The sequence below is a fragment of the Calliopsis andreniformis genome, unplaced genomic scaffold, assembly GCF_051401765.1.
Source record: "Calliopsis andreniformis isolate RMS-2024a unplaced genomic scaffold, iyCalAndr_principal scaffold0018, whole genome shotgun sequence".
In the NCBI taxonomy this organism is placed as follows: Eukaryota; Metazoa; Arthropoda; class Insecta; order Hymenoptera; family Andrenidae; genus Calliopsis; species Calliopsis andreniformis.
Window position 1 is genome coordinate 4,375,818 of NW_027480430.1, and position 14,724 is coordinate 4,390,541.

The following is a 14,724-nucleotide window of genomic DNA, read 5'->3' on the forward strand; positions in this document are numbered from 1 at the left end:
GCAATTACCATCACTTTCAAACTGGTTGCAAATATTCCTGTTATATGATGGAAAAACTGTTGTATTTTTATTGCATTTTATGCTTCGGGCATTGACTTCTAAGGCCCTAACTATTCAATCTGTAAGAGCAACGCCCTAGGGTGTAGCCTAGGTTGCCCGTAAGGTAGAAATGACCATAGCTTTCATACTGGTTGCAATTATTCGTTTTATATGATGGAAAAACTGTTGTATTTATATTGTATTTTATGCTTCTGTCGTTGACGTCTAAGGCCGTAGCTATTAGATGTGGTGGAGCAACGCACTAGAGTGACGCCTAGGTTGCCCGGAACGTAGAAATGACCATTACTTTCGCAATGTTTGCAATTATACATTTTATTCGAAGGAGCAACTGTTGTATTTATGTTGTATTTTATCCTTCTGGCGTTGACTTCTTAGGCCCTAACATTTCGATCTGGTGGAGCAACGCCCTACTGTGAAGCCTAGGTTGCCCGGAACGTGGATATGACCACAACCTTCACACAGGTTGCAATTACTCGTTTTATACGGTGTAAAGGCTGTTGTGTTTATTTTGTATTTTATTCTTCTGGTGTTGACTTCTTAGGCCCTAACTATTCGATCTCGTGGTACAACGCCCTAGAGTGAAGCCTAGGTTGCTCAGAATGTAGAAATGACCATAACTTTCACACTGGTTGCAATTATTCGTTTTATACGATGGAAAAACTGTTCTCATCTTTATCGTATTCTATGCTTCTGGCGTTCACTTCTTAGGCCGTAACTATTCGATCTGGTGGAGCAACGCCCTGGAGTGAAACCTAGGTTGCCCGGAACGCAGAAATGACCACTACTATCCCACTGGTTGCAAATTATTCCTGCTATACGATGGAAAAACTGTTGTATTTTTATTGCATTTTATGCTTCGGGCATTGACTTCTAAGGCCCTACCTATTCAATCTGTAGGAGCAACGCCCTAGGGTGAAGCCTAGGTTGCCCGGAACATAGAAATGACCATAACTTTCACACTGGTAGCAATTATTCGTTTTATACGATGGAAAAGCTGTTGTATTTATATCGTATTTTATGCTTCTGGCGTTGACTTCTTAGGCCCTAACTATTCCGTCTGGTGGAACAACGCCCTAGGGAGAAGCGTAGGTTGACCGGGAAGTAGAAATGACCATAACTTTCACACTGGTAGCAATTATTCCTTTTATACGATGGAAAAACTGTTCTATTTATTCTGTATTTTATGCTTCGGGCGTTGACTTCTAAGGCCCTAACTGATTGATCTGGTGGAGCAACGCCCTGGAGTGAAGCCTAGGTTGCCCGGTACGTAGAAATGGCCATCACTTTCAAACTGGTTGCAATTATTCGTTTTATACAATGGAAAAACTGTTCTATTTATTTTGTATTTTATGCTTCGGGCGTGGACTTCTAAGGCCCTAACTGTTTGATCTGGTGGGGCAACGCCCTAGAGTGAAACCTAGGTTGCCCGGAACGTAGAAATGACCATAACTTTCACACTGGTTGCTATTATTCGTTTTATACGATGGAAAAACTGTTATATTTATATTGTATTTTATGCGTCTGGCGTTCACTTCTTAGGCCCTAACTATTCGATGTGGTGGAACAACGCCGTAGAGTGAAGCCTCGGTTGTCCGGATCGTAGAAATGACCATTACTTTCACACTGTTTGCAATTATTCCTTTTATACTATGGAAAAGCTGTTGTATTTATATCGTATTTTATGCTTCTGGCGTTGACATCTAAGGACCTAACTATTCGATCTGGTGGAGCAGCGCCCTAGAGTGAAGCCTAGGTTGCTCGGAATGTAGAAATGACCATAACTTTCACACTGGTTGCTATTATTCGTTTTATGCGATGGAAAAACTGTTGTATTTATATTGTATTTTATGCTTCTGGCGTTCACTTCTTAGGCCCTAACTATTCGATCTGGTGGAGCAACGCCCTAGAGCGAAGCCTAGGTTGCCTGGAACGTAGAAATGATCATCACTTTCATACTGGTTGCAATTAATCCTGTTATACGATGGAAAAACTGTTGTATTTTTATTGCATTTTATGCTTCTGGCGTTCACTTCTTAGGCCCGAACTATTCGATCTGGTGGAACAACGCCCTAGGGTAAAGCCTAGGTTGCCCGGAACGTAGAATTCACCATAACTTTTACACTGGTAGCAATTATTCGTTTTATACAATGGAATAACTGTTCTATTTATTCTGTATTTTATGCTTCGGGCGTTGACTTCTAAGGCCCTAACTATTCAATCTGGTGGAACAACGGCCTAGTGTGAAGCCTAGGTTGCCCGGAACGTAGAAATGACCATTACTTTTACACTGGTAGCAATTATTCGTCTTATACAATGGAAAAACTGTTCTATTTATCTTGTATTTTATGCTTCGGGCTATGACTTCTAAGGCCCAAACTATTCGATCTGGTGGAGCAACGCCCTCGAGTGAAGCGTAGGTTGCCCGGTACGTAGAAATGACCATCACTTTCAAACTGGTTGCAATTATTCCTGTTATATGATGGAAAAACTGTTGTATTTTTATTGCACTTTATGCTTCGGGCATTGACTTCTAAGGCCCTAACTATTCAATCTGTTGGAGCAACGCCGTAGAGTGAAGCCTAGGTTGCCCGGAAAGTAGAAATGACCATAACTTTCATACTGGTTGCAATTATTCGTTTTATATGACGGAAAAACTGTTGTATTTATATTGTATTTTATGCTTCTGGCGTTCACTTCTTAGGCCCTAACTATTCGATCTGGTGGAACAACTGCCTAGGGTGAAGCCTAGGTTGCCCGGAACGTAGAAATGACCATAACTTTTACACTGGTTGCAATTATTCGTTTTATACGATGGAAAAACTGTTGCATTTATATTGTATTTTATGCTTCTGGCGTTCACTTCTTAGGCCCTAACTTTTCGCTCTGGTGGAGCAACGCCCTAGAGTGAAGCCTAGGTTGCCCGGAACGTAGAAATGACCATCACTTTCAAACTGGTTGCAATTAATCCTGTTATACGATGGAAAAACTGTTGTATTTTTATTGCATTTTATGCTTCGGGCATTGACTTCTAAGGCCCTAACTATTCAATCTGTTGGAGCAACGCCCTAGGGTGAAGCCTAGGTTGCCCGGAAAGTAGAAATGACCATAACTTTCATACTGGTTGCAATCATTCGTTTTATACGATGGAAAAGCTGTTGTATTTATACTGTATATTATGCCTCTGGCGTTGACTTCTAAGGCCGTAGCTATTAGATGTGGTGGAGCAACGCCCTAGAGTGACGCCTAGGGTGCTCGGAACGTAGAAATGACCATTACTTTCACACTGGTTGCAATTATTCCTTTTATACGATGGAAAAACTGTTGCATTTATATTGTATTTTATGCTTCTGGCGTTTACTTCTTAGGCCCTAGCTATTCGATCTGGTGGAGCAACGCCCTAGAGTGAAGCCTAGGTTGCCCGGAACGTAGAAATGACCATCACTTTCAAACTGGTTGCAATTAATCCTGTTATACGATGGAAAAACTGTTGTATTTTTATTGCATTTTATGCTTCGGGCATTGACTTCTAAGGCCCTAACTATTCAATCTGTTGGAGCAACGCCCTAGGGTGAAGCCTAGGTTGCCCGGAAAGTAGAAATGACCATAACTTTCATACTGGTTGCAATTATTCGTTTTATATGACGGAAAAACTGTTGTACTTATATTGTATTTTAGGCTTCTGGCGTTCACTTCTTAGGCCCTAACTATTCGATCTGGTGGAACAACGGCCTAGGGTGAAGCCTAGGTTGCCCGGAACGCAGAAATGACCATAACTTTTACACTGGTAGCAATTATCCGTTTTATACAATGGAAAAACTGTTCTATTTATTTTGTATTTAATGCTTCGGGCGTTGGCTTCTAATGCACTAACTGTTTGATCTGATGGAGCAACGCCCTAGCGTGAAGCCTAGGTTGCCCGGAAAGTAGAAATGACCATAACTTTCACACTGGCAGCAATTATTCGTTTTATACGATGGAAAAACTGTTCTATTTATTCTGTATTTTATGCTTCTGGCGTTGACTTCTTAAGCCCTATCTATTGGATCTGGTGGACCAGCGCCCTAGAGTGAACTCTAGGTTGCCCGGAACGTAGAAATGACCATCACTTTCACACTGTTTGCAAATATACATTATATACGATGGAAAAGCTGTTGTATTTATCTTGTATCTTATGCTTCTGGCGTTGACTTCTAAGGCCCTAACTATTCGATCTGGTGGAGCAACGCCCTAGAGTGAAGAATAGGTTGCCCGGAACGTAGAAATGACCATAACCTTCACACTGGTTGCAATTATTCCTTCTATACGACGTAAAAGCCGTTGTGTTTATATTGTATTTTATGCAGCTGGCGCTGACTTCTAAGGCCCTAATTATTCGATCTGGTGGAGCAACGCCCTAGAGTGAAGCCTAGGTTGCTCGGAACGTGGATATGACCATTACTTTCACACTGTTTGCAAATATACATTATATACGATGGAAAAGCTGTTGTATTTATATCGTATTTTATGCTTCTGTCGTTGACTTCTTAGGCCCTAACTATTCGATCTGGTGGAGCAACGACCTAGAGTGAAACCTAGGTTGCCGGGAACGAAGAAATGACCATTACTTTCACACTGTTTGCAGTTATTCCTGTTATACGGTGGAAAAACTGTTGCATCTTTATCGTATTTTATGCTTCTGGCGCTGACTTCTAAGGCCCTAACTATTCGATCAGGTGGAGCAACGCCCTAGAGTGAAGCCTAGGTTGCTCGGAATGTAGAAATGACCATAACTTTCACACTGGTTGCAATTATTCATTTTATACGATGGAAAATCTGTTGTACTTATATTGTATTTTATTCTTATGGCGTTGTATTCTAAGTCCCTAGCTATTCGATCTGGTGGAGCAACGCCCTAGAGTGAAACCAAGGTTACCCGGAATGTAGAAATGACCATAACTTCCACACTGGTTGCAATTATTCGTTTATACGATGGAAAAGCTGTTGTATTTATATCGTATTTTATGCTTCTGGCGTTGAATTCTTAGGCCCTGACTATTCCATCTGGTGGAACAACGCCCTAGGGTAAAGCCCAGGTTGCACGGAACGTAGAAATGCCCATAACTGTCACACTGGTAGCAATTATTCGTTTTATACGATGGAAAAACTGTTTTACTTATTTTGTATTTTATGCTTCGGGCGTTGACTTCTAAGGCCCTAACTAATCGATCTGGTGGAGCAACGCCCTAGAGTGAAGCCTAGGTTGCCGGAACGTAGAAATGACCATAACTTTCACACAGGTTGCTATCATTCGTTTTATACGATGGAAAAGCTGTTACATTTATATTGTATTTTATGCTTCTGGCGTTGACTTCTTAGGCTCTAACTGTTCGATCTGGTGGAACAACGCCCTAGAGTGAAGCCTAGGTTGCCCGGAACGTAGAAATGACCATAACTTTTACACTGGTAGCAATTATTCGTTTTATACAATGGAAAAACTGTTCTATTTATTTTGTATTTTATGCTTCGGGCGTTGACTTCTAAGGCCCTAACTGGTTGATCTGGTGGAGCAACGCCCTAGAGTGAAGCCTATGTTGCCCGGAACGTAGAATTGGCCATCACTTTCAAACTGGTAGCAATTATTCGTTTTATACAATGGAAAAACTGTTCTATTTATTTGGTATTTAATGCTTCGGGCGTTGGCTTCTAAGGCCCTAACTGTTTGATCTGGTGGAGCAACGCCCTAGAGTGAAGCCTAGGTTGCCCGGAACGAAGAAATGTCCATAACTTTCACACTGGCTGCTATTATTCGTTTTATACGATGGAAAAACTGATATATTTATATTGTACTTTATGCTTCTGGCGCTGACTTCTAAGGCCCTAGCTATTCGATCTAGTAGAGCAACGCCCTAGAATGTAGCGTAGGTTGCCCGGAAAGGAGAAATGACCATCACTTTCAAACTGGTAGCAATTAATCCTTTTATACGATGGAAAATCTGTTGTATTTTTATTGCATTTTATGCTTCCGGCGTTGACTTCTAAGGCCCTAACTATTCAATCTGTTGGAGTAACGCCCTAGGGTGAAGCCTAGGTTGCCCAGAAAGTAGAAATGAAGTTATCTTTCATTCTGGTTGCAATTATTCGTTTTATACGATGGAAAAACTGTTGTATTTATATTGTATTTTATGCTTCTGGCGTTGACTTCTAAGGCACTAACTATTCGATCTGGTGGAGCAACGCCCTGGGGTGAAGCCTAGGTTGCCCGGAACGTAGAATTGGCCATCACTTTCAAACTGGTTGCAATTATTCCTGTTGTATGATGGAAACACTGTTGTATTTTTTTTTGCATTTTATGGTTCGGGCGTTGGCTTCTAAGGCCCTAACTATTCAATCTGTTGGAGCAACGCCCTATGGTGAAGCCTAGGTTGCTCGGAAAGTAGAAATGACCATAAGTTTCATACTGGTTGCAATTATTCGTTTTATACGATGGAAAATCTGTTGTATTTATATTGTATTTTATGGTTCTGGCGTTGACTTCTAAGGCACTAACTATTCGATCCGGTGGAACAACGCGCTAGAGTGAAGCCTAGGTTGCCTGGAACGTAGAAATGACCATAACTTTTACACTGGTAGCAGTTATTCGTTTTATACAATGGAAAAACTGTTCTATTTATTTTGTATTTTATGCTTCGGGCGTTGACTTCTAAGGCCCTAACTGTTTGATATGGTGGAGCAACGCCCTAGAGAGAAGCCTAGGTTGCCCGGAACGTAGAATTGGCCATCACTTTCAAACTGGTAGCAATTATTCGTTTTATACAATGGAAAAACTGTTCTATTTATTTGGTATTTAATGCTTCGGGCGTTGGCTTCTAAGGCCCTAACTGTTTGATCTGGTGGAGCAACGCCCTAGAGTGAAGCCTAGGTTGCCCGGAACGAAGAAATGTCCATAACTTTCACACTGGCTGCTATTATTCGTGTTATACGATGGAAAAACTGATATATTTATATTGTATTTTATGCTTCTGGCGTTGACTTCTTAGGCCCTAACTATTCGATCTGGTGGAACAACGCCCTAGAGTGAAGCCTAGGTTGCCTGGAACGTAGAAATGACCATCACTTTCACACGGGTTGCAATTATTCCCGTTATAGGATGGAAAGACTGTTGTATTTTTATTGTATTTTATACTTCAGGCGTTAACTTCTGAGGCCGTAGCCATTCGATGTGGTGGAAGAACGCCATGGAGTGAAGCCTAGGTTGCCCGGAACGTAGAAATGACCATAACTTTCATACTGGTTGCAATTATACGTTTTATACGTTGGAAAAACTGTTGTATTTATATTGTATTATATGCTTCTGGCGTTGACTTCTAAGGCACTAACTATGCGATTTTGCGGAACAACGCCCTGGGGTGAAACCTAGGTTGCCCGGAACGTAGAATTGGCCATCACCTTCAAACTGGTTGCAATTATTCCTGTTGTATGGTGGAAACACTGTTGTATTTTTTTTGCATTTTATGGTTCGGGCGTTGGCTTCTAAGGCCCTAACTATTCAATCTGTTGGAGCAACGCCCTAGGGTGAAGCATAGGTTGCTCGGAAAGTAGAAATGACCATAAGTTTCATACTGGTTGCAATTATTCGTTTTATACGGTGAAAAATCTGTTGTATTTATATTGTATTTTATGCTTCTGGCGTTGACTTCTAAGGCACTAACTATTCGATCTGGTGGAGCAACGCCCTAGAGTGAATCCTAGGTTGCCCGGAACGTAGAATTGGCCATCACTTTCAAACTGGTTGCAATTAATCCAGTTATACGATGGAAAAACTGTTGTATTTTTATTGCATTTTATGCTTCTGGCGTTCACTTCTTAGGCCCTAACAATTCGGTCTGGTGGAACAACGGCTTAGGGTGAAGCCTAGGTTGCCCGGAACGTAGAAATGACCATAACTTTTACACTGGTAGCAATTATTCGTTTTATACAATGGAAAAGCTGTTCTATTTATTTGGTATTTAATGCTTCGAGCGTTGGCTTCTAAGGCCCTAACTGTTTGATCTGGTGGAGCAACGCCCTGGGGTGCAGCCTAGGTTGCCCGGAACGTAGAATTGTCCATTACTTTCAAACTGGTTGCAATTATTCCTGTTGTATGATGGAAACACTGTTGTATTTTTTTTGCATTTTATGGTTCGGGCGTTGGCTTCTAAGGCCCTAACTATTCAACCTGTTGGAGCAACGCCCTAGAGTGAAGCCTAGGTTGCTCGGAATGTAGAAATGACCATAACTTTCACACTGGTTGCAATTATTCATTTTATACGATGGAAAAACTGTTGTACTTATATTGTATTTTATTCTTATGGCGTTGAATTCTAAGTCCCTAGCTATTCGATCTGGTGGAGCAACGCCCTAGAGTGAAACCAAGGTTACCCGGAACGTAGAAATGCCCAGTACTTGCATACTGTTTGCAGTTATTCCTGTTATACGATGGAAAAACTGTTGTATTTTTATTGCATTTTATGCTTCGGGCATTGACTTCTAAGCTCCTAACTATTCAATCTGTTGGAGCGACGCCCTAGGGTGAAGCCTAGGTTGCCCGGAAAGTAGAAATGACCATAACTTTCACACTGGTTGCAATTATTCGTTCTGTACGATGGAAAAGCTGTTGCACCTTTATTGTATTTTATTCATCTGGGGTTGACTTCTAAGGCCGTAGCTATTAGATGCGGTGGAGCAACGCCCCAGAGTGACGCCTAGGGTGCTCGGAACGTAGAAATGACCATAACTTTCACACTGGTAGCAATTACTCGTTTTATACGATGGAAAAGCTGTTGTATCTATATTGTATTTTATGCTTCTGGCGTTGACTTCTAAGGCCCTAGCTACTCGATCTAGTGGAGCAACGCCCTAGAGTGAAGCCTAGGTTGCCCGGAAAGGAGAAATGACCATAACTTTTACACTGGCTGCTATTATTCGTTTTATACGATGTAAAAACTGATATGTTTATATTGTATTTTATGCTTCTGTCGTGACTTCTTAGGCCCTAACTATTCGATCTGGTGGAACAACGCCCTAGAGTGAAGCCTAGGTTGCCTGGAACGTAGAAATGACCATCACTTTCACACGGGTTGCAATTATTCCCGTTATAGGATGGAAAGACTGTTGTATTTTTATTGTATTTTATACTTCAGGCGTTAACTTCTGAGGCCGTAGCTATTCGATGTGGTGGAAGAACGCCATGGAGTGGAGCCTAGGTTGCCCGGAACGTAGAAATGACCATAAGTTCCATACTGGTTGCAATTATTCGTTTTATACGTTGGAAAAACTGTTGTATTTATATTGTATTTTATGCTTCTGGCGTTGACTTCTAAGGCACTAACTATTCGATCTGGTGGAGCAACGCCCTAGAGTGAAGCCTATGTTGCCCGAAACGTAGAAATGACCATCACTTTCACACTGGATGAAATTACTCCTGTTATACGATGGAAAAACTGTTGTATTTATATTGTATTTTACGCTTCGGGCGTTCACTACTAAGGCCCTAACTCTTCGATCCGGTGGAGCAATGCCTCAGAGTTAAGTCTAGGATTCCCGGAACGTAGAAATGGCCGTTACTTTCACACTGGTTGCAATTATTCCTGTTATACGATGGAAAGCTGTTGTATTTATATGGCATTTTATGTTTCTGGCGTTGACTTCTTAGGCCCTAACTATTGTATCTGGTGGACCAACGCCCTAGAGTGAAGCCTAGGTTGCCCGAAACGTAGGAATGACCATCACTTTCACACTGGATGCAATTATTCCTGTTATACGATGGAAAAGCTGTTGTATTTATATTGTATTTTATGCTTCTGGCGTTGACTTCTTAGGCCCTAGCAATTCGATCTGGTGGAACAACGACCTAGAGTGAGGCCTAGGTAGCCCGGAACGTAGAAATGACCATCACTTTCATACTGGTTGCAATTAATCCTGTTATACGATGGAAAAACTGTTGTATTTTTATTGCATTTTATGCTTCGGGCGTTGACTTCTAAGGCCCTACCTATTCAATCTGTTGGAGCAACGCCCTAGGGTGAAGCCTAGGTTGCCCGGAAAGTAGAAATGACCGTAAGTTTCATACTGCTTGCAATTATTCGTTTTAGACGATGGAAAAACAGTTGTATTTATATTGTATTTTATGCTTCTGGCGTTGACTTCTAAGGCCCTAGCTATTCGATCTAGTGGAGCAACGCCCTAGAGTGAAGCCTAGGTTGTCCGGAACGTAGAAATGACCATAACTTTCACACTGGCTGCTATTATTCGTTTTATACGATGGAAAAACTGTTATATTTATATTGTATTTTATGCTTCTGGCGTTGACTTCTTAGGCCCTAACTATTCGATCTGGTGGAACAACGCCCTAGAGTGAAGCCTAGGTTGCCTGGAACGTAGAAATGACCATTACTTTCACACGGGTTGCAATTATTCCTGTTATAGGATGGAAAGACTGTTGTATTTTTGTTGTATTTTATACTTCAGGCGTTGACTTCTGAGGCCGTAGCTTTTCGATGTGGCGGAAGAACGCCATAGAGTGAAGCCCAGGTTGCCCGGAACGTAGAAATGGCCATCACTTTTAAACTGGTTGCAATTATTCCTGTTATATGATGGAAACACTGTTGTATTTATATTGTATTTTATGCCTCTGGCGTTGACTTCTAAGGCCGTAGCTATTAGATGTGGTGGAGCAACGCCCTAGAGAGACGCCTAGGGTGCTCGGAACGTAGAAATGACCATTACTTTCACACTTGTTGCAATTATTCGTTTTATACGATGGAAAAGCTGTTGCATTTATATCGTATTTTATGCTTCTGACGTTGACTTCTTAGGCCGTAACTATTCGGTCTGGTGGAGCAACGCCCTGGAGTGAAACCTAGGTTGCCCGGAACGTAGAATTGGCCATCACTTTCAAACTGGTTGCAATTATTCCTGTTATATGATGGAAACACTGTTGTATTTTTTTTTGCATTTTATGGTTCGGGCGTCGACTTCTAAGACCCTAACTATTCAATCTGTTGGAGCAACGCCCTAGGGTGAAGCCTAGGTTGCTCGGAAAGTAGAAATGTCCATAAGTTTCATACTGGTTGCAATTATTCGTTTTATACGATGGAAAAACTGTTATATTTATATTGTATTTTATGCTTCTGGCGTTGACTTCTTAGGCCCTAACTATTCGATCCGGTGGAACAACGCCCTAGAGTGAAGCCTAGGTTGCCTGGAACGTAGAAATGAACATCACTTTCACACGGGTTGCAATTATTCCCGTTATAGGATGGAAAGACTGTTGTATTTTTATTGTATTTTATACTTCAGGCGTTAACTTCTGAGGCCCTAACAATTCGGTCTGGTGGAACAACGGCTTAGGGTGAAGCCTAGGTTGCCCGGAACGTAGAAATGACCATAACTTTTACACTGGTAGCAATTATTCGTTTTATACAATGGAAAAGCTGTTCTATTTATTTGGTATTTAATGCTTCGAGCGTTGGCTTCTAAGGCCCTAACTGTTTGATCTGGTGGAGCAACGCCCTGGGGTGCAGCCTAGGTTGCCCGGAACGTAGAATTGTCCATTACTTTCAAACTGGTTGCAATTATTCCTGTTGTATGATGGAAACACTGTTGTATTTTTTTTGCATTTTATGGTTCGGGCGTTGGCTTCTAAGGCCCTAACTATTCAACCTGTTGGAGCAACGCCCTAGAGTGAAGCCTAGGTTGCTCGGAATGTAGAAATGACCATAACTTTCACACTGGTTGCAATTATTCATTTTATACGATGGAAAAACTGTTGTACTTATATTGTATTTTATTCTTATGGCGTTGAATTCTAAGTCCCTAGCTATTCGATCTGGTGGAGCAACGCCCTAGAGTGAAACCAAGGTTACCCGGAACGTAGAAATGCCCAGTACTTGCATACTGTTTGCAGTTATTCCTGTTATACGATGGAAAAACTGTTGTATTTTTATTGCATTTTATGCTTCGGGCATTGACTTCTAAGCTCCTAACTATTCAATCTGTTGGAGCGACGCCCTAGGGTGAAGCCTAGGTTGCCCGGAAAGTAGAAATGACCATAACTTTCACACTGGTTGCAATTATTCGTTCTGTACGATGGAAAAGCTGTTGCACCTTTATTGTATTTTATTCATCTGGGGTTGACTTCTAAGGCCGTAGCTATTAGATGCGGTGGAGCAACGCCCCAGAGTGACGCCTAGGGTGCTCGGAACGTAGAAATGACCATAACTTTCACACTGGTAGCAATTACTCGTTTTATACGATGGAAAAGCTGTTGTATCTATATTGTATTTTATGCTTCTGGCGTTGACTTCTAAGGCCCTAGCTACTCGATCTAGTGGAGCAACGCCCTAGAGTGAAGCCTAGGTTGCCCGGAAAGGAGAAATGACCATAACTTTTACACTGGCTGCTATTATTCGTTTTATACGATGTAAAAACTGATATGTTTATATTGTATTTTATGCTTCTGTCGTGACTTCTTAGGCCCTAACTATTCGATCTGGTGGAACAACGCCCTAGAGTGAAGCCTAGGTTGCCTGGAACGTAGAAATGACCATCACTTTCACACGGGTTGCAATTATTCCCGTTATAGGATGGAAAGACTGTTGTATTTTTATTGTATTTTATACTTCAGGCGTTAACTTCTGAGGCCGTAGCTATTCGATGTGGTGGAAGAACGCCATGGAGTGGAGCCTAGGTTGCCCGGAACGTAGAAATGACCATAAGTTCCATACTGGTTGCAATTATTCGTTTTATACGTTGGAAAAACTGTTGTATTTATATTGTATTTTATGCTTCTGGCGTTGACTTCTAAGGCACTAACTATTCGATCTGGTGGAGCAACGCCCTAGAGTGAAGCCTATGTTGCCCGAAACGTAGAAATGACCATCACTTTCACACTGGATGAAATTACTCCTGTTATACGATGGAAAAACTGTTGTATTTATATTGTATTTTACGCTTCGGGCGTTCACTACTAAGGCCCTAACTCTTCGATCCGGTGGAGCAATGCCTCAGAGTTAAGTCTAGGATTCCCGGAACGTAGAAATGGCCGTTACTTTCACACTGGTTGCAATTATTCCTGTTATACGATGGAAAGCTGTTGTATTTATATGGCATTTTATGTTTCTGGCGTTGACTTCTTAGGCCCTAACTATTGTATCTGGTGGACCAACGCCCTAGAGTGAAGCCTAGGTTGCCCGAAACGTAGGAATGACCATCACTTTCACACTGGATGCAATTATTCCTGTTATACGATGGAAAAGCTGTTGTATTTATATTGTATTTTATGCTTCTGGCGTTGACTTCTTAGGCCCTAGCAATTCGATCTGGTGGAACAACGACCTAGAGTGAGGCCTAGGTAGCCCGGAACGTAGAAATGACCATCACTTTCATACTGGTTGCAATTAATCCTGTTATACGATGGAAAAACTGTTGTATTTTTATTGCATTTTATGCTTCGGGCGTTGACTTCTAAGGCCCTACCTATTCAATCTGTTGGAGCAACGCCCTAGGGTGAAGCCTAGGTTGCCCGGAAAGTAGAAATGACCGTAAGTTTCATACTGCTTGCAATTATTCGTTTTAGACGATGGAAAAACAGTTGTATTTATATTGTATTTTATGCTTCTGGCGTTGACTTCTAAGGCCCTAGCTATTCGATCTAGTGGAGCAACGCCCTAGAGTGAAGCCTAGGTTGTCCGGAACGTAGAAATGACCATAACTTTCACACTGGCTGCTATTATTCGTTTTATACGATGGAAAAACTGTTATATTTATATTGTATTTTATGCTTCTGGCGTTGACTTCTTAGGCCCTAACTATTCGATCTGGTGGAACAACGCCCTAGAGTGAAGCCTAGGTTGCCTGGAACGTAGAAATGACCATTACTTTCACACGGGTTGCAATTATTCCTGTTATAGGATGGAAAGACTGTTGTATTTTTGTTGTATTTTATACTTCAGGCGTTGACTTCTGAGGCCGTAGCTTTTCGATGTGGCGGAAGAACGCCATAGAGTGAAGCCCAGGTTGCCCGGAACGTAGAAATGGCCATCACTTTTAAACTGGTTGCAATTATTCCTGTTATATGATGGAAACACTGTTGTATTTATATTGTATTTTATGCCTCTGGCGTTGACTTCTAAGGCCGTAGCTATTAGATGTGGTGGAGCAACGCCCTAGAGAGACGCCTAGGGTGCTCGGAACGTAGAAATGACCATTACTTTCACACTTGTTGCAATTATTCGTTTTATACGATGGAAAAGCTGTTGCATTTATATCGTATTTTATGCTTCTGACGTTGACTTCTTAGGCCGTAACTATTCGGTCTGGTGGAGCAACGCCCTGGAGTGAAACCTAGGTTGCCCGGAACGTAGAATTGGCCATCACTTTCAAACTGGTTGCAATTATTCCTGTTATATGATGGAAACACTGTTGTATTTTTTTTTGCATTTTATGGTTCGGGCGTCGACTTCTAAGACCCTAACTATTCAATCTGTTGGAGCAACGCCCTAGGGTGAAGCCTAGGTTGCTCGGAAAGTAGAAATGTCCATAAGTTTCATACTGGTTGCAATTATTCGTTTTATACGATGGAAAAACTGTTATATTTATATTGTATTTTATGCTTCTGGCGTTGACTTCTTAGGCCCTAACTATTCG